Genomic DNA, 26,599 nt, shown 5'->3' on the forward strand with positions numbered 1-26,599 from the left:
AATGTTTGGGTTGACAGAACCATTGCACATTCCTATTATTGATTCATTGAATCATTTGGTCATATAACAATATGTATTGAGGCTTCAGAATAATATCAAGGCACTCTGCCAATATATAGGGAGGGATACAGAGATAAAAGACCTGTTCTCTATAAATCTTGAAGGAAGACAGGCAAGTTCAAAGACAATTATAGTACAACTAAGTGCTATTATAGAAATAGGCATAGAGTAAAGAGAGGTTGGCACTTAATTCGCCATTGGTATAGGATACCGGGCAAGAATTCCTAGAGGAGATGACAATTGTCTTGAGTCTTGAAGATTAAGTCATATGTATATAGCGAGGAGGTTGGCATATAGAGAAGAACATTCTGAGCAGCCTTTCTGGTTCTCAAAAGAATTAAAGATGCTTAGTAGCAACTGAGGCCCTAGCTCCCAGGTCAGTCATATAATTATTTGAGTCATAAATTCTGCCTTTCTGCTCCCATGTCCAGAATCATCTGTAAATGGGTTTATTTATATGGGATCAGAAATACAGAAGTGGCAATTGGGGTCTAGTCAGTATAAGAGAACAAAAACGAGTTTTGCAAAGGTGGGCTAGTTTATGGGCTTCCAGTCAGGGAGCCAGGTCAGCACTTGTAATTGACAATCCCAGCCTTTTGATATATTCTCACTGTACAGCTTGACAAGGGAGGTCTCAATGTGTTATGAGGCCTTCAACCAGCATTCCTCTGCAAGCTAAGACAAGGTAAAAAAGCTAGATTTGTCAGACTAGTTCTTCAAAGCCGTCTGAGACCTCATGTAGGATGACAAACTCATGATCTGCCTTTCTATTGGAACACAAGACATCCTCCCACTCCTTTCCTGTTGGAAGTCTAAAGGATTAGCATGAGTGCAAGGCTGGGTGGATGCCCACTCTGCTGAGGAGCCAATGATTCTTTGGGGTGAAGGCTGTGTCTCTAAATTCTGATACTTAGGGTCAAAATGGATTACCATGGTACAAGCCCAACTCTTAGGGGGGCATTAGGTGGTCCAAGGCAATACTCTCCAGGGCACAAAGTCCCGGTGCAATTCACTAAACTTCTCAGCACCTTTGCAGCCCATTACTAAAGCACTTCTGAATTCCTGTAGGCCACACACACCAGACAGAGCCAGAGGTGCTGTCTCAGGCTTGCTATTGACTAAATTCAGTGCCACAGCTATGCTGTTTCTCAGATGCTAAGAAGCCACAAAAAAGAACAATGAAGCATTCCACTAGCCAAGTCCCCTCCCTCTAGGGTAGTGTGGGAAGGGGAAAAAGGAGCGAGTAGATTTTTTTTTTTTTAGCTTTTTATATATATAATATGTATAGATGATTCCACTTAAAGGGGTGGGGAGAAGCAAGGAGTGCTGCCGCTTGCTACCTTTAACTGGACTGCCTCACTTCTACCTTCCCTAAAGAAAAAGGGAGAGGCCTTCCACTTCTCTTATATGGCTGGGTCTTTGCTTAGATAAAACTCAATAACCAAGTCCTCCAGGTACAGCATTTGTTATACAAAAGGAAGAGTTTTGAAATTTAGAAATCTCTTTTCTAATTCTGCAAAGCTAAGCTTTTTTTCAAGACTATTCGCTTGTTACATTTGACAGCAATTTCTTTGTTCTCTGGGTACTTGTTGTTGTCCTTCCTGGAGAAGTTCACATCATGTCTCAGTGATGGAGGGCAAAGGCAACAAGGGAGCATGATATACAGGAGAAATAAAAATACATTAGTTTAATATTTGCAAAATACCATCCCCATATCATTGGGAAAGACCGAAGCCCCCCAAATTAAAATGTATGATAATTCAACAGGCAAGTGAAAAGAAGCCTAGATATGTAGGTTTTTAGATATAGAACTGCTGTACACCCAGGCTTAACTCATCAGGTAATCTTTGATTGGGGTCCATACTACAAGGATATTCCAATAGTATGGAGAAGAACAAAGTATCACAAAGCTTTAGAAATAGATTATCAGCAAGTAAGGAAAGGTCCTCCTGTAAGCTGTGTGTAATTAGTTACCTTGCTGTTGCAGGAGTGCAAGTTAGGCATTATACTGGGAGGAGAGGACATGCATGGGAAGATGTGTAAGTTCAGCTAGGTGTAGAAAAAGCACTATTTTAACCCCAAAAAGAGAAGCAGCTTGATACATCATGTGCTTTCTGACAGAAAAAGTGAGCCTTGTTGGAGGTTAATAAAGGACTTATCTAAAATAAATGAAGGGGGTGCCTGGGTGGCTCAGATGGTTAAGCGTCTGCCTTCAGCTCAGGTCATGATCCCAGGGTCCTGGGATCGAGTCCCGCCTCGGGCTCCCTGCTCAGGGGGGAGCCTGCTTCTCCCTCTGCTTCTCTCTCTCTCTCTCTCTCTCTCTGTCTCTCATGAATAAATAAATAAAATCTTAAAAAAAAATAAATGAAGAAACAACTGTTTCTTTTAAATGCTTAATGGTTTCTTCCAGTATCTCCAACAATCTGGGAATATTTGAATTTAATTAGAAGTCAAGGAGTCATATGCACACCATTTTTAGTCAGATGCATGTTGGAACATGTGGAGGTCATAGGAAAATCCAGTATAATAAAAAAAGGGAATGTTGCCATTCTGAAAACTACTAAGATTTGTTGCCTTAAGTGTAAGGACTTTTGAAATCAATGGTACTGAATTAATTTAATGCCTTATGGGTTGAAGAGTTGAGAACGTACATTGACAGTGTTCTTGATGATCTTACTTCATGTTATAAGATTAATTAAAGCAAAATAAATACTGTGAGTATGAAAACTATGATAGGACTGATTTTTGCTCATAACCTCATCTAGAAGAGATGTAGGCAAAGTAAAAGGCATACAGAGAATTTCTCACAAATATGACTATTACTGCTATTACTAGCCTTACTGTGTTTTGTAAAACACTCACATGTATTTCCTGGAGCCAACCTGAAAGAATCTTGTGTCTCTACCTTCAAATTTCTTCAAACTGGGAGGAAGTTTGCCTCAGGGTCCTCCTTCCTCCCTTAAAAGTGGATGGATAGGTTGATGGATGGATGGATCTATTTGTTCATTTGTGCATTCATTCATTCACTCATTGATTCATTCATTGATTCATTCATTCATTCAAGGGGGAGGAAACTTGTTCCTTTGCTCCTACTTGTGACAGTGACTTTTTTTGTCTTATCCTTAAATGTTTTCCTTCCTCTGGGCTTAGCCTGGGGAACTCCCTGTACGTCTGACCCCTACTGACACCCATCCTCCCTGAAGGCAACTGAGTTAGAGCCAAACAATTGCTAATGTGGGGAAGAGAAATGGAGGAAAAAGAGGAGGGGGCTCACTACAGACTGAATGTGTCCCCCCAAATTTATATGTTGAAATCCTAATGCCCAATGTGATGGTATTTGGAGATGAGGCTTTTGGAGTGTGATTAGGTCTTGATGGTAGAGCCCTTATGAATGGGATTGGTGCTCTTATAAAAGAGACCCCGGGGAACTCTGTTCCCCATGTGAGGACACAGTGAGATAGCAGCTATCTGTGCACCAAGAACTAGATCCTCCCCAGACACCAAATTCTGATCTTGGATTTTTCAGCTTCTAGAACTATAAGAGGAGTCAAACGAAGGTATTAATATTCCAACAGTAATCCATGCTATGGCAGAGGGACTGCTTATAGGGATGACAGGGAGGAGAAAGACTTTTAAAAAAAAAGATACCACATGGGGATTGAAAAGGGAAGGGGGAGTGGCACCTGGGTGGCACAGTCAGTTAAGGGTCCGACTCTTGATTTCAGCTCAGGTCAGGATCTCAGGGTCTTGGAGATCGAGCCCCGTGTCCAGCCCTGCACCCAGCAGGGGGCCGGCTTGAGATTTTCTCTCTCTCCCTGCCCCTCCCCCACCCCCCACCCACTCATATTCTCTCTCTCAAGTAAATAAATTTAAAAAAGAAAAAAGAAGAAAGAAAAGGGAAGGGAGAGAATAAAATGATACCACAGACAGTGATAACTGCAAACTGCCCAATGTTTCTGGCCCTTCTCCCTTCCTGTTATGTGCCGGCCCGTCTGTCTCCTGGGGGTTGTGTCATTACAGCTGCCATCACCTGTCCTTTGTAGCACCACACCCTCCAGTGCACGTGGATTCAACAGAATGTCAGAATAGGTCGACACGCGTCACCAGAAAAGGGGGAGAAGAAACACCTTAGAAAACACAGTGACATATGATTTGTGTGTGTGTGTGTTTTCTTTTTGGTCAATAGAGTTGCTTGGGTCTGCCACAGTTTGGCATGAAAGCTTATTTCGGTGCCACATGAGTCAGTTAAGATGAGAATAACAACTTGTTTAAGCAGACATGGGAACGCATTGCTTTGGAAGCAAGGTGTCTATGTTCCAGAGCATGCCAGTAAAACAAAACAATGTGAAAATTTACCAACAGAAGGAATTTATACATTGGATTGATGAATTGAGATAGAAGCTCTTTCCGGTGTCGGTTCCAAATCCTATGTGCAAGGGGGAGGAGGGAGGGAGAAGAGATGAAGAGAGGGACCTAACAGTCCCGTTGTGGGAAGAGTGTGACAAGAAGGAAGGACAGAGGTCGCCATCTGCTTCGGACCAGTAGTCAGGGCATGAGTCATCAAGCCGCCGAGTTCCCTGCCAGCAGCCAGTCAACATGGTAACGACACTGGGCTAAAATCCAGAAATGCTGCAGAAGGAGACAGAGACCTGAGATCTTCAAAAGACACAGAGAGATACTGACAATCTCAAAATTTACTGACAAAGATTATAGATCTGAACAGAAGAGTCCCACGAAAGGATCCATGTTAAAGATGCAACACACTCACCACAAAGCTTGAAAAGGGGAGACGAGTAAAGATTTCTGAAATTTAGAAAGAAAACAATTCTTCCAAAAGAAAAAAATCCTCACCTCTGGAAGGCAGAAAACAAGTTTTGTTTTTGATTAAAAAAAAAAAAAATCTGCTGTTTCTCTGTCAGCATCTGGCCTCCTATATAAAAGCTGTTCCTGTGAGACTTTGGGGTTGTAAACATTTTACTCAGCACCCTGCAGCCTTCTGCTCAGAACTAGGTAACAGAGTTACTAACCTGGTACTAGGAAGGATCACCATACACAAACAGACAAATAACATCCTGCCTGCTTTGGTAGTCACACTGTTGCCCTCACTGCCTGGAGAAGCCCATCTAGGCTTTCCAAATATATTCACAATTATCTTCCCCCAGTTTGGTTTAATACTGGGAAGTAGGTGGAAAGACTGCCTTGAGAGTTGGAGTGTCTTCATCTTCAGATTCTGAGATATTCAAAGTGTCCCTGTTTTATTTTCCAAGGAAGAGTCTCAGTTACAGCTTCACAATTCAGCCTGACCGTGATGGATGAGGCCAGCCATCCACGGCTATGCACATGCTATGGATTTAAAGCCCAAGCAGCAGATGTACCCCTGGATGTTCCTCCAAATCCTCTTTCTGCCAGTCTCCACAGCTCCTGTTTCCAGCCGTTGCTTCCTGCCCCCTTCTCTCGCCTTGGGTTTTCATCTTAGATTTTAATTTCTTTCCCCTGGAATCTCAATTGGAGACATATGATATTACTATGTTCTTGGGCTTCCTGCTCAAATCTTAGTACCACACACTCTTGATTTTGGAATTGCAGCAATTTGGAATTAAAGACCCTCCCTCCCATCACTGGTCAAGCCAGGCAGAACCTGCAGCTTTGACAGGGATGAGGGACTGAGAAAGACTGGAAGCAAAGTAGTACGTGTACATATGTCCTTTTGATGAGAGCACCTGTGAGGCTAATGAAAAACTTAAGCTAAACAAAATACATTTTTCCTAAAAATAAATATAGAATTTTACTTTCATGACTGTTAAAATAATTTTGATAATGCTCTGCTTGTTATTACATGCATGTATTCTTTTCTCCTCTGCAGCAAGAGAGACACTAGAACAAATGCAAGTAGCTGTCGTATCCCTTCCTAGAAGGGCAGGTCTAGAACTCCTGAAATTTATTGACGACTTTGCCTAAGAAAGCAAACCTCCTTAGATCCATTGGTAATACCCTCAGAGGATTGATGGGAGGGCTCCCAGAATTACTGAAGGTCACTTACTTTAGGAGGAATTAAAGAGGGTATCATTACAGCATAAGTGTTTTGAGGGTTTAAAAGGAAATTTGTCCTAGGTGGATTCCAAGGGAAGATTGAAGGATGATGGTTTTAGGTCTATGAGATGGAGGATACCAGAATGCCCTACTTAATGTTCCTGAAGCCATTTGGTGTCCACGAGAGTGACTGTGTATAAGAACCAAAAGACATGCAAGCTAAAGTGGACAAATTTAGAAAACTGAACATTGGCACAAAGAGATGGACAGGTTCCTGGTGGGAGGGGTCTCTGCAGGTTCCTGTGTACCATCGAGACATCACTGCAGCAGTAGGCCAGCAGGTTCTGTGGCAAGACCGTGTAGCTCCGAGCAGCAGCGGGACATGGATCAACTCCCTTTTGTAGCTCCACTTGGGCGTGGAAGCTAGATAGATCCTCCACCCTTTGGATCGTAAAAGCCTCCCATTCTCATTAGTGTGAAAGTGTTCTTTCATCATTTTTTCAATAAAGTATTTCAAACATATAGAGAAGAATAATATAAGGAACCACTCTTACCCACTACCCAGCTTTATCAAACCGCAACATGTATAACATTTTGATACAATATTCTTGAACTAAATCTTTACTGATATATTTCAAGACCCCTTTGTAACCTAACCACCCTAATTTCATTCCCTTCTCTTCATTCCTGAAGTCTGTCATTCTCACACGTTTCCATAATGTTACTGTACATTATGTCTTCATAAGCAATATACAGTATTGTTTTTAATGTGTTTAAAATATGTATTTTTACTGGAAAAACCACCTTTATCTATGTACATATCATCCTTCAAACAAATGCTTCAAATCTTCAAGGATTCTTCAAATCTTTTGTTTGTTTGCCCTTGGTTTTTAGATTTATCCATGTTAATATATACATATAGTTGTAGTGGTTTTTAAACATTCCATCCATAGTAAAAAGTCTGACTTCATTTTTGAGGTTTCACTACTGACAGCCTTCAAGCTCCACCATTCTGCCCACGTCTGGGCAAGGGAATAAGAAAGTCTGGTGCTCACTCATTTGCCATTGGGAAGTTCAAAGAATCAAAGTCTTCTTCATTGATATTTGGGTTGTTTCCAGGTTTATCACCATTATAAACAACACTGTGCCGAATATCCATATAGAGAGAATTTTTGGGATTTATCAGGAATTTCTTTAGAATAAATGTCTGGACTCATCATGAACTCTTTCACTAGCTCAGGGCACAGTAACAGCCATCTGTCCTTAAATTTTTCAAATGAATCACTCAAAGCCCCACCACATTATTAGAAGGAAATCTAGTGTCTCTATTTTGAGAACTTGCCCTCTTTTATTCCACAAGTCTAAGAACCTGGAGATTTGCTCAGTTCTGCTTTATACATGCTAGAAAATCTGATATGACATGCTAGAAAATCTGATATGATCACTAGAAGCTTTGTTATCATTAGCTGCATCAGAACATTTAAGACTGGCCCTGCCCATCTATCATTATGCTCCTCTTTCTCTGTGTGCCCACTCACCGGTCTTCTTTCAGGTGTTGGAACAAACTATGAGCGCTCCTGCCACAGAGCATTTGGTGTTGCCTCTGTTAAGTGTTCTTCTCCACCCCACTTACCTCTTTACATGGTTAACTCTTAGTTAATCTTCACGTATCAGTCTTAACTACACGCTTCTAAGGGAAGATTTCACACTCACTCCCTGGCCTTACGATGCTTAGACACAAAGAAGAGGGTCCGTGCCCCAGTCTCTTCCTTGACAAAGCCCTTTCCATCAGTGGCACACAAACACATGCGCATATTTACTAAACCACCAGGCACCTTGTGAGTCAAGAGCTTGCCTTGCATGAAGCATTAGTGTAACATTAGTAACACCTTTAATCATAAATATCAGGTCTGATTAACTGACACAAATCAGGAACCAGGCAACACTCCCCCACATATCTTGTCCTGTGTTCCTGAAATGAAAGATTTCATTCATCCCATGAGGGTTTGTGGGTTGTACTGTTTCTTACACTGGAGATGGAAATGGTTAGGAGACATGGGGAGAATTTGAGCCATGAAAATGCCTAGGTAAAATAAAAGTCAAATTAATTAACTTGTCAAATCCTTCCTCTCAGATAGCATGAATACAATACATTCTTGCATAATGAAGCATCATTTCCCAGTAGTGCACAGCATCTATTTCTTTTTGTTTTGTTTTTCTTTGTGTTAATAATTTATGATTCAGAGGTACTCGTGAATTAGCATTATATAGGCAAAAGTAGCAAATGGTGGCTGAGGAACATTTTGCAGTATTAAATAATTCTTATTTTGCATAGATGTATATCTAGATGTACAAAAAGTGCAAGAAAATATAGATTTTTTTATGTTGGTAATCAGATGGACATTGAATATGAGAACTGCAAGTTTTTCATTTTTATGTTATTTAATATGATTTAATAAATTTAAAATTAAATTTCAGCTTTATGTAAATATCTTAAGTATTTGATATTTAATCATTTAAGAATACAATTTAATCATTGATGGAATTTGGTATCAGACTGGAAAGGAAGATAACAGGATTTTATAAATAGAGAGATAGTGGTGCCATTCTCTGAGCAGGAAACCCTGATTTGGGAGGAAATACTGTCAGTTCAATTTGAGATTGGTTGAATATGAAGTAATTTCAACAATCCAAGAGAGATGTCAAGTTGACAGTTGGATGGATGGTTCCAGATTTCAGAGAAGAGAGTACTGTGACAGAAGATAGAACTGAAATTTGAATATGAAAGGAACTTCATAATTTATTGATCTGTTATACTAGGTAAACCAGAGGAACAATGGCCAACAGAGTAGAAGGAAAACCACCAGACTGTTGCTTTAAGGAAACAAAGGGAAGAATATGCTTCAAGAAGGAGTGGTTAAGAGCATTCATGTCATGCTCATGACATATCCAAGAATGCTGCTCTACAAGGGTAGGGATCTTTGTTTTGTTCTCTGATGTGTCCCAAGTGTTTAGAATATTCCTAGAATACAGCAGGTGCTCAATAAGTAATTATCAGATGTTGAATGAAGTAAGATGACGACCAAAAAGTATCTTTTGGATTAAGCAATGTAGAGGTTATCAGTGAATTTGGAGAGGACTCTTTGGATGGAGTGATAGGGGAGTTGAAGTGGAGTGGCTGAGGACAGTGTGGGGTATGAGAAAATGGAAAAAATGTCGTGAATGTAGATAACTCTTTAAGGAAGGTTGGCTGTGATGGAAGGAAAAGGGAATAGGGGGTCAACAGAGGGTTTGGCTTTTGCTTTTTTTTTTTTTTTTTTTTTTTTGGTAATAGAAAATGTCTAAAAGCTTGAAGAGAAGGATCAAGCTGAGGTTAGGGGTTGAACCTTCCACAGACAGAAGGGAAAACCAATAGTATGGACTCTTGAAAAAGCAGGAGTGGTACAGATCTAAGTACAGAGAGAGGCATTGACCTCAGTGGAGGGAAATGTCCTCAACTGCAACAGCTGGAGAGGAAATAAAAGAGATGCTGATACAGGTAGGTCGTATATTTGAAAATGAAGGAACGCCCATCAAGTGGCTCAACATTTTCTTAGTAAAATAGGTGATGAGATTATTTGCTAAGATAATACATAAAGAAAGGTGAGGCAGAGAGAGGCTAGATGTTTGAGGAAAGGGCAATCAGTTAAAACAGTTGTCACAAAAAGGGAAAAAAATATGACTAGTACATTAGAATTTAATAGTACTCAGGGTCCATTTGAGATTGGTCATTATTAATTTATAGAAAAATATATCTGCTCTGTTGGTGAGGACAGTGTTCAAGTAGGCAGTTAGGTTCTAAAAAGATAGCTGGAGCTCAGCAATGAGGAAACCATGGCTAGTACTTCACAAGAAGCCAGATCAAACCAGACAGGCCCAAGATGGCTCCTACCATGACAGGAAACCCCTGACCAAGTAAGGAAGGAAAGGTATGGGATCCCTGCTTCCGAGAAATCCCCACGCCAGGAAATAAATATTCCGCCCTCTTGCTGACAACTGTCAATAAAAGATAGAAACCCACCTTGCAGGTGTGCAGCTCCTTCAGCTTTTATGCCCACATGTGCGCATGCGCTCGCTCTCTCTCCCCGGAGCTCACCTGCTCTCATATCTCGAGAGTGTACTTTCGCTTTAATAAACTTTCCCACTTGTGTTACTAATCTCCCTGTGCTGAGTGTCTGTCCTTGAATTCATTCCTGTGACAAGACAGAGAACCCTCGGGGACTTCTTTGGGTCTGGCTGGGTTGAGGGCCCGGGGACTCCCCAGTTCACCTGCCAATAATAGGACCATTTAAAAAACTTTTGCTGCACAGCTACAGAAACAAAATGAATCAGAAAATCCCAGTTCTGCCTTTTATGCTGGGCACAAACAGAATACCCTCGTTTGCCTACATTTCCCTAGAGCCTTAATACATTTCCGGAGGCAAAAATGGTAACTCATCCAATTTGAAAATGAATTTTAAATGCTCAAAATCCTCTTAAAGAATTTACTTACAGCACATTGATATAAATACATGTTTATTGTCATTGTGATATTTGATAAATTATGTTTGTATTTGACCATATGTTTATGTGGGTTTAAATTCACTGATGCTAACAATGTATATGGATTTGAAGCAACAAAGTGATTTTGTTTTGTCAATATGACCATTCCTTAAATGTACATACTGCAATATATTGGAGTTAATTTGATTTGGAAAACTGACTTGTTAATGATTAAATTACTACTAAATCCATTTTTGACATTTGACAAAATTTAGAGCTCTAGTGGACATAAAATCACAGGTAGAGCAAATTAAGAGAAACTACACACAGTATCATGCAAATGAGTCAGGGGGCTTTAAAACTGATATTCATTATTCATTCAGGTGATAATCAGCTAAATTGCCATGCCACCTTTTACTTTTAAACATGATAATTTGACAATATTCAGCTCCATTTACAAAATAAAGGTAGAATAATGTAACATTTGGTCAATTCAGATTTTTATTATGTTATTTGTGCACTGTATTCTTTGCAGAAAACACATGCTCCAGTACATGTAATATTTTGATTATACATCAAAATGAAAGATTAAAAATATAACCATATTGTAACCATCTTTCGTTTATATAGCTGAATTTTGCATTTTAAAATTAGCCAATTTGAATTCTTCACAAATATAATGTTAGGAAGTTGATATGTTTGTGTTTTTAGAAAAAGGAAATTGCATATAAACTATGTTTATTATTCTTCAAGGAAATGTCTTTTTTAGGGGATTTATTTTCTAATGACAATTAAAGATAATTAACAAATATTTGTTAACTAAATCAATTTTAGGACTTTACATTTTCACTAAAAAGTTAGGTCACTAGAGTTTTATGAGAATCTTTGAATTCCTATTTCTTTGTGATTATAAACACCATACAGAATACAGACTTTAGGAAATATCCTGGATTAATTTAATCCAATGAAAATTTGGGATTGAGCCACAATTTGCTCTGTTTATGGAGGACTTAAATACTCAATTTGTCGTTAAATGCTTATGATTAGATCTCACAAAGTAACTGTTCGGAAGTTACTCATGGTGAAATTTAACTTTAGAAAACATCATACCACAAGACAAGAGGACGAGGTGGTGAGAACATGAACAAACTCCACTGGGTAGTAACCAACGACCCAGTGCTCTTCTCTGAGGTCTACTTAAGAGCTAGGATGAGTCATTGGGAAACAAAATGAAGAAAAACTTTCTATCATTGCCATTCCTCTTGTGTTTCTAATGCAGTTTGTTGTGGTTATGTAGACACATTTTAAGAAAACACCCTAGAAACTGCTGTGACTTTTCAAAAGAATTACCTAGCCTGCACAAGTTGTAGATTACCGGGATCTGGGAAGGGGCATAGTATTTGAGACCTCATTCAGGAAAACAGGGCTGGTGCTGAAGGCTTAAGGAGAGATGACATGGGTCAGGACTCAAGGCAAAAGAAATGTAATATCAGAAGTAACAAGTTAATAAACCTGGAGTTGTATCAGAAATGAATTCTCATCAGTTTAAGGCCTGCGTGGGTCTGCCCATCATGGGAATATTCTAAGCTGGAGCCCAGATCCTACCTCTTCACCATCGGTGGTGGCATACAATAGAAAATGCCCACACTCCTACACCCATATATGAAAATGTGCTTTGTTTTGTGAAAGTACTTTTAAATCTATGCATGTTTTCCCCTCCAAACGTCCCAAAACACTTGATATTTTACAATTCCTCTGTCTGAAATGTCTTTCCTTAATTCATATATTATTGCCTTGCTCCAGATTCCTTTCAACTTTTTGTCTGCCTAGCTTCTTCTTCCTTTACCTTTGGGGGGTTGGGGGATGCGGATGTCTTCTTTCCAGTGCATCATCATCCCTCACCTTTTGCGTTTTTTCTCCACATCACAACTCACTGATCCCAATTCAGATTAGGTCCTCCCACTTCTATATACCCATAAACATTTGTTTACAACCTCATTATAACAGTTTACTTTGTCTTATACCTGTTGATTCAAACATTTCACCATGGATTATCTGCCTCTGGGTGACAATAATTCTGACTTATTTTTCCTTTTATTCCCAGGGCTTTACACATTACTGCTCTGAATATTGTATCTTGTCTACTAAAGCTGCATCTGATATGGAGAATTGAAAGTCTCCTTATTCATTTAGTAGAACTCTTGGTATATATCACAAATTTTCTCTGCTGATCTTTCATTTGTCTTTTAACTTTGTTCACGGTGTTTTTTTTTTGTTTGTTTGTTTGTTTTTTGCTGCTGAAAATGTTAATATTCATGATGCCAAGTCTGCCAATATTTTCCATAATGGCTTGTGTTTCATTTCTCATTTAGGAAGATATTCCCTATATGAAAATCGTGAACACAGTCTTCTGTATTTTCCTTCAATACCTTTATCATTTTTGTTTTCAGTCTTCTTAAGAACCGTACATTTAGTCCAGGACCATTTTCATTAAACCAACTCTGGAGAATTTTATAATCATTACTGTTTGGGGAAAAGAAGCTGGAAACTCTAACCATTATATGAACAACTTTAGTTTTCTGCGACTCAGAACTTCTGGAAGAAAGAAAGCCTAGTGAATTGATGAAGATATATATCACAGAGGACTGATCCTGGAATTATGAAATGCCCTTAAAAAAGCAGGATTCAAGGGAGTAGTTTTTGGCTATGAGGTAGAGTACACACATAGGAAAGAATGGTTTAATGATCTTTGGTGTTACTGAAATTATTGCTTTAAAGTTTACAATTTTTATTCCGTTGCTGGCACATAGGATGTATTAGTTTGCTGGTGATGTCATAGCAAAGCTGCTCAGACTGGGTGGTTTAAACAACAAAAATTTATTTTCTCACAATTCTGGAGACTAGATGTATGCGATCAGGCAGTTTCTTCTTGTAGACGTCTGGCTTCTCACTATGTCTTCATGTGGTTTTCCCTCTGTGTGTCTCTGTGTCCTGCTCTTCTCTTCTTATTAGGGTACCAGTCATATTGGAGTAGGACTCACCCTAATGACCTCATTTGAACTTCATTACCTCTTTGAAGACTCTGTCTCCAAATATAGTCACATTTTGAGGTATTAGGGGTTAGCACTTCAACATAGGAATTTGTGGGGGTACACAATTCACCTCATAACATAGGAGTTCATTGATGGACCTTGTATCCAGTGAGTTTGTAAATTTTATTATTTCGAACTCCACTCTTCTTTTCAGTGGGTTTCTACTTAGCTTCTTAGTCACTTTCCCTGAGAAACTTACAAATAGGGCAAATGTCTAGAGGGGAAAACCACTGAGATCTGGCGTTACGTTGTGCCTCCTATCTCACCAGGATCTTGGCCCCTGTAATCACAGCACCCTGACCTCCCAACATTTGTCTCTCTCTTGTCTTGTGAGATTGTGCTCTGCTGGTGTCTCCACTCCTTCACCATGGCTTTCTGCTTGGCCTCAGTCTCTAAATTAGAGACAAGATATGCTGATGCTCACAGGAAAAAAGTGACTCACCTTTCTGTTCTCCATCTAGGAGATGTTATTCTTAGTCTTTCAAGTGTTGGTTGCCTCAGCAGCCCTATGATGCTTTCAATATATATATTTAAATAAAATTTATATATTTCTATAATAAATATTATTTGATAATACATTAATATGTAGTACAATATATATTCTATATATCATTTATATATAAACATATGCTTATATTTATCTTCATATACATATATAGATAGATAAATCCAGATTTTCTAGTGATTTCTGGTAGACGTCTTATCTACCTACCCTATGCTAATTTATTCCAGCTTTAAGCAGTAGTCTTCCATGAGTGAATCCATTTGACTCTGGAAGTTTGCCACCATTTAAAATACCCACTCTCAGTTAACCTAAAAACATCAGCTTCCCAATGTACATTGGACATGAAACTATGATAATTTTCTTAACTGACAAGTTAAATGTCAGTTCAATTATATTACTCTTAAGAGATTTAATTGATAGCACCATTACAGAACATATGAACATTTTATTCTAATTACAAGGAAATCAAAGTTTCCTGTGGTTTTTTTTTTCAATCCAATTAAGTAAGTTAGCTTTTAGTACATACACTAAGAAAAAGGAAGTAAAAAATAAGATTTTTTTTTTAATAGTAAAATGTCTAAAATACAATTAAACAAGTTCTCTTAAGGGGACTCTGAGTGGCCCAATGTGTTAAGAGTCTGCCTTCAGCTCAGGTCATGATCTCTGGGTCCTGGGATCCAACCAGCATCAGGCTCCCTGCTCAGCGGGGAACCTGCTTCTTCCTCTGCCCCTCCCCCACTTGTGTTTTCTCTTTCTCTCTCTCTCAAATCAATCAATCAATAAAAAAATTTTAAAAACAATTTCTCTTAAATAATACCCATAGCTATACATACCATAAATTTTTACAGCAGAGTATTTACTACATCAGCACATCTTTTTTTATAAGTGTCAGCCCTTTTATCATTACATGTGAAAACCAGTAGGATGAAAAACTCTGTATATTATGACCAAAAGATTTTTGCAACTTAGTGTTTAACATAATCTTTGTTCAGTAATAGAAAATACCAATTTTGTTTACTTATTAATAAAACTCACCAATTTTATTTCACTTGCCATTGTTGACACTGATTAATGACCATTATTAACACAATTGAATTTATACATGAAACTAATTTTCCATGGATCATTTAGGACCTTGACCAGTCATCTTGCATAATTCTGAAATTAACCAGTTATATTTATATTAGTAAGTTACCACACACATGAATAGTATTCTTTTTCTCTTAGGAATGGCCTATTCTCAGAAAAAAAAAAAAGAATGGCCTATTCTACATTAGGGATACAAGTTCTTTTTATTTTTTTTCTTTAAAAAAGTGGTTTAAAAAATGGTTTTAATTCTACTCAATTTGCTTCAGTTTGGTGTTGTTTCAAAGATGTGTTAGAAATCAGAAAATATTATTATAAAACCTTAACAATGATAATGCATAAGGCATCAAAACTGACTGCTCATATTAGGGTTGATTAAACATGCACGTTCTAGAACCAGAATACCTGTGTTTGAATCCTGGTTCTACAACTTATTAGATGTATGACTTATGTAAGTTCGATCTATCAACATTTCTAACCCAGGCACCTGATCTATGAATTGGAGATATAAATACTATCCAATATTACTCACAAGGTTGCATGAGTTAATACACTCATGGCACTTAGAACAGTGCCTGGTATACAGTAAGCATGCAATAAATGCCAGCTAATATCATTTTTTAAAAAGATTTTACTTATTTATTCATGAGAGGCAGAGAGAGGGGCAGAGGCAGAGGGAGAGGCAGGCTCCCTGCTCTGCAGGGAGCCCGATGTGGGGCTCGATCCCAGGACCCCACAATCATGACCTGAGCCGAAGGCAGACGCTCTACTGACTGAGCCACCCAGGTGCCCACTAGTATCATTTTTATACAGTGAAATTAAATTAAAATAGACTGATACCATCCAGAAAGGTAAATTAATTCTTAAGAGGGTCGACTAGAATTTAGGAGCTAGATATAGCAGTGAGTCCCACCTAATTTGGTGATAATTTGACTAAATATTTGCCCTCCATAATCACCTTACCAAGTTACTATATTTTCAGCAACCTTTTCTGTGTTCTCTTCTGTTTCTCTCCTTCCTTCTTACTGTTTGTGCTTCCTGTCATCTTCTTACCTTATTTCTCCACTTACTTTTTTTACTTGCTAACAATCTTAATTATGTCTTCATTGTCTTAAAATTTAACCAACCTAACAAAAAAAGGCATTCCTGGTATCATCTTAGTCTCCCCAATTCTGTTTTTACCACCAAACTTCTTGAAAATGTTACCTAAACTGACTGATTCCCTTCCCTCTCCCCCTCTCTTTCCCTGCCTCCTCCCCCTTTCCCACATACTTAACACAGACTAATGAGTTTATGGTGGAAAACTTTAAGCTAGAAAGGCAGAAAGTATGAAAAACAACAGAAAAGCTAAGTGCATATTTCTGGAGCATCAGTTTTGCTCAATGGCAAGTAATTAACAGTGATAGTGCTCTGTCAAAACAAGTGCATATATTATGGAGTAGAATATTAGTTATGTGAAAATTTTAAGATAAATAAAAGTTTAAAAAATTGAATTTAAGATTCAATTTTGGCTTAAGTTTTCTTTCCAGACCTCCAGAGGCATATGATGTGTGGATAAGAGCTGGTCCTCCCAGTCCTAGAAAGTGCTATGATTCAAACTTGGATGTAAAGCTGATACCCTAATCTCTCCACTGTAAAATTCAATGCGCAACCTTCTAATGGTTTCATGCCACAATGGTTTTAGCCTCAATTGTTTATTTCTTGAAGAATTACAAAACAATGATTCAGTTATTTGCCCTGCATTTTTAGTCATAATTGTTCTGTAAAGAGTGACATCTCTACCTTAATTTTTGTCATTAAAAGTATGTCTAGCAGATCTTCCTTATTCTTTTTCTACAGCTGCATAATATTTCATTGTGAGAATGTCCCATCATTTATTGAATGAGCTCTTTATTGAAGAACAATTGAATCATATCCATTTTTTTGCTATTGCAAATAATGTCAGAGTAAATAACCTTGAGCATAAGTCATTAAAAACTTTTTGCAAGAAATGATATTGCAGACTCAAAGGATAAATGTATATTTTAGAAGATAAGAATTTGGCCTTCTTATACTTTACAACCTCTTGCCCATTATCCCAATGTTTATAATATTATGACAGTATCAATAATATTGACTACTTAGTGAAATGACATGATTACATTTCCTTTTTGTACTTTGTTTTACTCTTTCTGAAATTGAAAATGCCTTTTAGATATTTTCAGTTGTATTATTTTCTACAAGGCCAAATTAACTAGGTGCTCAATCAGTTCTGTTTTATTCCCGGATCCTTCCGTCCTCACACAGGAATCTTTGCACAGCTCTTGTCCTGAGGTTTTCCCTTGACATTTCCGGGAAAATCCCTTTGGCTCTTTGCTGTGTAGGATCCCCAGTTATCTAGATCCTGAAACTTGTCTTTTGGTAGAGTATATCCTTCAGTGTCCTGAGAAAGGATTCATGCAAGACAAAATTTTTGAGGACTCATATGTCTGAACGTTTCTTTAGTCTACTCTCACACTTTATTGCGTGTCACACTGGTTCTAAAGCCTGGATCAGAAGTCAATTTCCCTTAGAATTTTGAAGATTTTGCTTCAATTCCTTTTTCTTCCCAGTATTGTTTTTGAGATGTATGATGCTATTCTAGTGCCTGTGCCTACCTTTGCTTGGAAGGTCATGGCCAGACCAGATGTTGGCTTAATGAGAAAGTGTGGGATTGTGGCTTAGCAAGACTTCCATCATGTGTTATTAGTTATGAATTCTGGGCCCTTGAGTGCTTAATCTAGCCCAGTGTTGCCTACACTTCTGAGCTCTGCTCACCTGGTTCTCCTCCCTCTCATGGGCTGTCTTGTGCACATAACTTTCAGTGTCGTTCTGAGCCAGGGGAGCCATATTGTTTATTTGTTTATTTTATCCTTGTCTTGTATGTATCTTTGCATTGTTTGTTTATTGGTTAGTTCAAGAAATAAAGTGAAGGTATCTTTAAATTATTAGTCATCATTCTTGCCAATATCTGAAGCTGTACCAATTCTTTGTGATCTTGCTTTTATGACCTTCTCTTATCCCCAGCATTTTGAAATTACAAAGTACTTTATTTTTTTAAGTGTATGATTCCTTTTTATGTAAGTTTTAAAACAAAACTTAAGCAAAGCATTTTTAAGAGAATCATACATTAGGTGGAAAATTACAAGGAAAAGCAAAGAAATAACATAAGATCCAGGATTGTGGCCACCCGTGGGGGTGGGGAGGTTCTATAGAGCAACAAGGTACTTTAATGTCTCCCCCATCCCCCACCCCCAACCATCTGATGAACCATTTTGACTTGGAAGCTCAGGTTGTTTAGTTTGGAAGAACAGTTTTATACTCTTGAATTATTTCTTTTATAATTTCTACCCTTCCAATTTCTCTGTTCTCTCTTTCTGGAACTCCTTTTAGCCAAATGTTATCTTCCTGGATGAATTCTCCAATTTAATTTTTTTTTCATGTATTGTCCACAGATTGTTTTTTAATTCTAGAGTTTCAGAGATTTCATTGGCTATTTTCCAAACCTTCTATTGAATTTTTCAGTTTGAGTATCATTTTTTTCATTACCCAATACATTTTGTTCCTAAAATGTTCCTTGAATTCTTTTCTTTCTCATATGCAACATCATATTCTTTGTTGAAGTAATTAGAGGATTTTCTAAAACATTTTCTTCTGTTGCGGGCTTTGTTTCTGTTTCCTATGAATGCCTTTCTTTGTTCTTTGTCTTTCATGTTATAGACATTCCTTTTTATTCGGTTTTCTTAATTATCCATCAAATTTAAGAGTAAGGCATCAGATAGCTGATTAGAAGCTATGTATTCATGGATGTGTCTTGGCTGGTGAGCTTTCAGCAGTATGACTGTTTAGAGACAAAGTTCTTTTATTCAGGAATCCACAAACATCAGTATCTGTAAGCTTTTTATCTGGAGCTGATCAATTTCTTTAGAAGAGGATACTCCCATCTTTTGCCTGATAAGTATTCTAGTCTATCCATTTCTGCCTGCGCTCTGGGAGCTGAATATAACAAAAAGGCATGAGCTTCTCAAAATTTCGTGTGCAGATTCTTACTTACTCTTTCCTATTATCAGTGCAGCACCTCATCCCTGTAATCTGGGTCTCTGGTGTTCCTGAATCTAGAGATTTTCTGGTTCACTTTCCCTAGATAAGACTTCTCTGGCTTCTTCTGAAAGTAGAGAGTGGCTTCGTCTGGTAGTTTAATGTGCTTGGGGGTAAAGAAGTGGTATCTTTGTTGTCCAAAACTTCTTAGGCAGACTTTCAAACAATCCCACTGTTTTCAGCCATTTACTCACCATACCCTGCTTCCACAATACTTGGTGTCTCCTAATTCTTGAGACTTTCTGGATTTCTGTGGATGCAAATTAGCATATCTTTCTTTGGTATTCCTCTCAAAAATCTTTTAGGTGATAGTCATCCCTGCTCTGCTTAAAAACAGATTCTACTCATTCAGTTCACTTTCAGTCTCTAATTAATTTGTTTAACTCTCTAGTCTAGAGAGTTAAATGAGAAGTTGGGGGCTGGAGAAGAGATAAATGCATATGCTTTTCACCATGTTATAACTGTAAATCCATCTTCATATTATTTAACATTACTTCTCACCTGAATTTTATGTGTGTAGGTAAAAAAAAAAAAAAGATCACAAAGGAAAAATGCTGTGGTGATAGACAGTTTTCTTACTGGAGTGATATTTGAGCTGAGATCTGATAAATAAGTAGAAGTCAAATCAATTGAAAGTAAGGCAATGGACATGGTAGAAACCAACCCTGGCCAGGAAGAAGCATATGCAGAGAATCCACAAAGGAGGAGGGAGACTGGTATACTGGAGAACCCAAATGAAGGCTTCACTCAAGACAGCAAGGACAGTCCACTTTTGAGAACAGGTTGGAGAAGGGTCAGATCATGAAAGAGTTTGGACACTTATTTAGAAATGTGGTCTTCATTCTGATGGCCTTTGGAAGGTTTAAGCAATGAAGTTACATGATGAGATTTGCTTTGCAAAAATCTTCCCAGTTGCAGTATGGGGGATGAATTGGAAGGAGACAAAAATTGATGTAGGGAAATAATGTATTCTAATGATAGTCCATATGAAAGAAAATGGTAATGAGTGCCTGCATATTGTGAGACAACATGGGGAGAACTGGATAAATTTTAGAGATTTTTAACAGTAGAGTTGGATTATTGGAATTGATTGGCTAATTTAGTGTGGCACATAGTGAGAGGTAGCAGTTGAGATGATCCCTAGGTTTCAGGTTTGCATAACTAGATGGATATTGGTGTCACCTAGTGAGATAGAAAATACAGAGGGAAAGCCAGGTTTGGGGGAAAGATTATAAATGTTGTTTTAGATAATTTTAGTGTGGTGCATGAGATATCAATTAGGCAAATGATACATGGCTGGGAACTCTGAAGAGAGCTCTAGGTTGGAGAAACAAATTTACAAGCTTTGTGGATGATAATAAAAGTCACAAGTGTGAATTGATCACATCAGAAGAGAGGAGAGAGTGAAGTGAGAAAATGCCTATGCTCTTCAAGAAGAAAGACTCACAGGTACAAAATTTGTACTTTGATAAAGTTAGTTCTGTATAAGAATAAATGGCTTATAAACTTCCAGCCTCTGTTTTAGAGCCTGGCATATATTAAAAACTATATGTGACTGCATTGAACAATAACAAAAAAGACAATGATTATAAAGCTCTTTAAATTCATCACTCTCACTTGATTTGAAAGAATTATCTTCATCAACCTTCTTTTCCTATCCAAATCTTACCCACCACTCATGATCATCAAGTAGCACAATTGTTATAAAATCTCCTGATAGGGCGCCTGGGTGGCTCAGTTGGTTAAGTGACTGCCTTCAGCTCAGGTCATGATCCTGGAGTCCTGGGATCGAGTCCCACATCGGGCTCCCTGCTCGGTGGGGAGTCTGCTTCTCCCTCTGACCCTCTCCCCTCTCATGCTCTCTCTCACTTTCTCTCTCTCAAATAAATAAATAAAATCTTTAAAAAAAAAAATCTCCTGATACATCATTTCCAAGAAGTGGTTATTTCCTCCTTGAAACCACAGCACTTTCTTGGTATCTCTGTCATAATACCTGTATTTTCTTTTTATTTTAGTAATTTATATACAGATCTTATCTCTTTTTCTATTTCATCAGTTTCTTGAGGACAAGAGCTAAATCTTTTTCGACTTTGTATTCTACACATCTGTCTAGCATAATGGCTGACATGTAGTAGATGACCAATAAATATTTATTTAATAAATGCAGGAATGCGTCATTATGCTCAGACATCAGTTGCTCTAACAACTCAGTTGCAAAATCCTAGGTCCCAGGATAATAGCCTTGTCATATCCTGGGAGCAGTGAAGCACAAACTTTTGGGAAAGCTCACATTCTTTTGGATTTCTGTGGTCATGTAGTCTATCACGTTTTTTACCTAGAAGAAGGTAGGCTCATGCACTTGTATTTCAAAATGGATTTATCCCTAAATGAATACACCATAAGCCAAAGAGAAATTTTTATTTTCTTGAAATTATTTTAAGTTTAAAATTAAAAATTTCTATAGATTTTTTCTTTCAATTATCAAGCAACACTAGGAGAGAGAGACATTTAGGGCTATTATTTATATTCACATGTGCATATACATGTATATGTATATGTATATATACACATACATTATTTTTAAAGATATCCGGAGATAAAACTCCATAGCTTTTTGCAGATTATGTAACACTAACCATCTTTATGATTAGTAAGTTCCTTATGTTAAACTAATGTTTTTAATGTACTTTTGTTCAGATTCAGGATGAATAATCAAAACTGCTTGTCAGCAGTTTTCTTATTTCCTTATTTCTACTTTTCATTTATTTGAAGACAGTTATTAATTTGTCCCTAGTTAAGTTAATGTGGAGACTACATAGCTTCACTTTTTCTCATTATGTGCACCTTATTTTCCATCTTATTATTTAATAAGTCCACTGTTGGCCATTTCCAATTTTTATATAGCCTTCTTAATTTGTTTTAGGGAGATTTTATTATAGTGCATTAAATAATTATCCAGCACCAGTATTTCTTATAATTTTCTTTCAAATTTTCTAGGAATATTTAATAATTAACATAATTTATAAATTTTAAAGGCCAATTTTTCTTTGCTAAAATGACTTTCTATTTTTTTAGTTGTCCGATTCCTAAATCAAAGTATTAGATAGAAGAGAACCATAGCAATTATTTTGTAAAAAACCATATTTTTGAGTTAAAAAAATGTCTTTAAACACCAATCCATAATGAAGGTTAATTAAAACTGTATATTTTTCCCTTAGCTATCAACAACTAGTTTTGGCATAGATTATTGGATTTATAATTAGATGTAATTTGACTTAATTAGTTGGCTATAGCTCTTAATTATGGTATACCTTTTCCCATTATGGCCACTGTAACAGCAGCTTAGGATAAACATTGATGATCCCCCTTGCCAGTGGGACTAGCTCTATCCCTTGGGTTATTTGTGTGATAATGAGAATGAGATTTCAGGAGCGTGACAGACGGTCTAGGCATGAAATACTGTTTTGGCACAGCTCCCTTCAGTGCCTTTCAAAAATGGCAGCTTATTCTATGAAAAAAAGAAAAGTTTCATGTGGATTATCATCATTTTGGTGAGGTTTTCTATTGGGAGGAGTCAAAGGGAGACTTAGGCAAATATTACAAAAACAAAAACAAAAACAAAAACAAAAACTGGGAAAGTCAAAGTCAAGTACTGTTAGAAATTTCCTGAGATCTAAAATATTAACATGAGTTAACTAAATGTACTTTGCTGAATAAAATAAGTCACATGTATGCTCTGAATCCCTTTGTTTAAGAATTCCATGATGCTATTTCAGGCTCACTCCCAAAATCTATTCTTAAAAGGGATACGAAGAAAGAATGTGGTGCCTCAGGAAGCTAAAATAAAGCAAGTTTGTATGTTTCCTATGAATAAAGTTGAAGTGATAGTAATCGTCAAAGAAAACATTTTCAGAGGAATCAGAGAAGAACAGTCCTCGGCTGTTGAACACTCACAAGTGTTAGATGTAAGAGCACAGATCCGATGAGCCACAAAAATAGTTTGGTGTTGAAAATAAAAGATACCCACACAGATTATATGGTAATTTGGTACCACTTCTCTTATTTGCAGACCAAATCATTCTTAGTCCATTTCATAATAGCCAATTACAGGTTACTCAAGGGACATGGATCATGCAAATCAGCTCATATTTCACTGAGTGACTGTTTCTCGTGTGTTTTGAGCTATTATCTTCATTACAGTGCAGCACATGAATCCAACTCATCTGTACTGTAATTGCTATAAATCAAGCATTCGTTTGCCATTATTTATTGCCTACTATAAAGAGTTTTAATAATATTTAGAGGGCACTGCAATAAAAGCAATCATTTATTGTGTCTGCTTACAGGGTCACTCAAGGTTTTCAACAAAAGCCAATGTCATTTCCTAATCTTTTAATATTCATAAGGTAACATCACTTGCAAATGGTACATTATGATTTATAAACATTTCCTGGCCGGGAACATAAAAGCATCATTATAATTCCTTCCCAGGAAAAACAGTCAGATTCTGTGAGGCAAACAGCAACATAGGATACCAGAGCCCTGTGTTCTTAACCGGATCTTGTTTCTCTTTGTCCACTGCTCTTGATCATGCCACTTAAAATCAGGGGCTAACTATAAATTACAGAGGCCTTGTCAGAGTTCTTCTGTAAGAGATCTGTGTTAGTATTTAAGAAGGAGGTTCTGACTTTTCGTCTCTCATCTCGGTCATAACAGAAGTGGCATGATGTAGTAGACAGCTCTGAGGAAGAAGCCACAGAGACCCGGGCTCAAGTTCTATTTACATCAATTACCACATGTGTGACCTTGGACAAATGAGTTAATCTATATAACACCTGTCTTCTTTCATGTAAAATGGAAATAATAATACTTGGTCTACCTATTCAAAGAATCTCTGCAAGGATTATATGAAAGCCACTTGTACAGTATAAAGCAATCCAATTATTAGGTGTAAGCACAACCTTCTTGTGAGAAAGGTAGAGATAATTTTCCTCCAGAACACCCTTTGTAAAATCATAAAGGACTGAAGAAATATCTTAGTTTGTACTTCTCTAGAAAAACCATGGAATCTCAGTTGTCAGGCACTTATATCGACTATCCATATCAGTGTTAAATTTTGTCTACCACATCCCTAGACTTTGCTTGGGCATCTCCAGTGATAGGCAACACATTGCTCTTGTCAGTAATGTACTAAATCTGATAGTTCTCCCTAATTCAGTGCTACAGTCTATTTTATTTTGGGACAGACACAACAAGCCCAGTGTCTCTCTTCTTTATCAGTCTCTCATATATTTGAAGACAAGCACATGTCCTTCCCAAGTCTTGTCTTTTCCATATGAAACATTTCCAATTCTTGCAATAATGTTTTATGAAACTTGATTTCAAGTTACTGGTATATCTGAGTCAATGTATTCTGAACAATTAACTTGATCTGATTAAACTTAATTCAACTCTGTGAAAAAATACTGACTATTTACTACGTGCCAGAGATGTGCTAGATTTCGGAGATATAAAACTGAACAAGGTACAATGAGTGCCCCCTCAAGTGGCTCCTATTCTAACCCAGCCAACCTTCATATTTATTACAACACAGTCAACTGAAATATACTGAACACATACTCTATGCCAAGCTCTTTGGCACGGCCTGGGAATTCAGCAGATGAATTCTGCCTTCACCAAGCTTTCATTTTTGTGGGGGAGTAAATACAGGTAAAGAGTCATTTGTAAACAAGTTTATTTAGGTGAGGGAGGAAAGACTGTTTTAGAAAGAAGGAAGAAAAACAAACTGAGGTTTCTAGAGGGGAGAGGGGTGGGGGGATGGGTTAGCCTGGTGATGGGTATTAAAGAGGGCACGTTCTGCGTGGAGCACTGGGTGTTATGCACAATGAATCATGGAACACTACATCAAAAACTAATGATGTAATGTATGGTGATTAACATAACAATAAAAAATTAAAAAAAAATAGAAAGAAGGTAGAGTGTCGTGTCCTTGAATGCACAGACCCCATTTCTATCTGGTTCCCTTGAAATCCCTAGTACCTAGCAAGTGCTTAGGACATATTATGCATTCATGCCATTTTCAGGACTCTTATTTAGCCTAGTATGAGTTCTGGGTGGAACCCCACTTCCTGCCCCCACACTAAAAACAGGAAAGGGGATATGAGCCCACTTCTAATATCCTCTCCTGGATAACAGCTGCATTCCTAACTGGAAATTAGTCTTCATATAAATTTAGAAGGTGATTTGGGAATAAAGAAAAGACTTTTTGGAGAGTTCTCCCAACTTGATGGCTGGGATATACTGAGCCCTCATGCACATTAACTGAGACTGATGCATTGGCCATAATAACACACAGGCTACTCTGGACACTGATGCTCAGGAGGAGGATGGGTCTGTACACCGAAAGTGACTACTCTAAACACACACTCTAAACACAACTGATTGCTCCAGACGTTCCTAACAGTGGTCACAATCACAACTTCTAACATACCAATTCTCTCAGACAGATACACTATTTCAGAGCTTCCACCCTGGAGGGCAAACAGACCACCATGGGCTGTGGATCACCTAGTCTTACCAACTAATCCCAGTACTCTAGGCATCCCAGGGAGGTCAGGATGAGATCATTTGCAAGGCCCAAAGTACTATCTTCTAGCTAGCCATATAATATACCTCTATCTGATAAAATACTGGCTCTCTAAGGATCCACAGAATATTATTTCCAGTTATAACTCCAGCCACTGAATGGATCAGCACCTAATGATTGTGTGACCGTCACCAACTCTTAATTTGTAATTAACATCAGTGACCAAGGCCTTTTGATTATGATTGCTAATGAGAATGCTGTTTCTTAGTATTTCTTTACCTACTCTTTCTAAAATTAATTTCAACATAAAGACAAAGTGTAACATTAAAAAATTCTATTTTTAGCTTATTATTAAACATAAATATACATATCAAAATCTAATTATTTTTGAGACTCACAAAGACAGACTTTTAGACAAAAGTGGTTTTTATTTTCTGATGTCTGTATTTAGTTGTGGTCAACTCTAAATTGTTCTCTCAAGAATATGCTAATTGGATTTTTTTCCTTCCTTCCTTCCTTCCTTCCTTCCTTTCTTTCTTTCTTTCTTTCTTTCTTTCTTTCTTTCTTTCTTTCTTTTTCTTTCTTTCTTTCTTTCTTTCTTTC

General features: G+C 37.5%; 1 long non-coding RNA gene across 2 annotated transcripts in view; it reads right to left on the bottom strand.

The window, feature by feature from the left end:
- The window catches only part of LOC141370728 (uncharacterized), a 491,014-nt gene that overhangs the window by 37,336 nt on the left and 427,079 nt on the right, over positions 1–26,599 (bottom strand). The gene's annotated exons all lie outside the window — the stretch shown is intronic.

Source organism: Callorhinus ursinus, unplaced genomic scaffold (genome assembly GCF_003265705.2).
Source record: "Callorhinus ursinus isolate GAN/ISIS: 27379988/994484 unplaced genomic scaffold, GSC_fseal_2.0 scaffold2, whole genome shotgun sequence".
NCBI classification, from domain to species: Eukaryota; Metazoa; Chordata; class Mammalia; order Carnivora; family Otariidae; genus Callorhinus; species Callorhinus ursinus.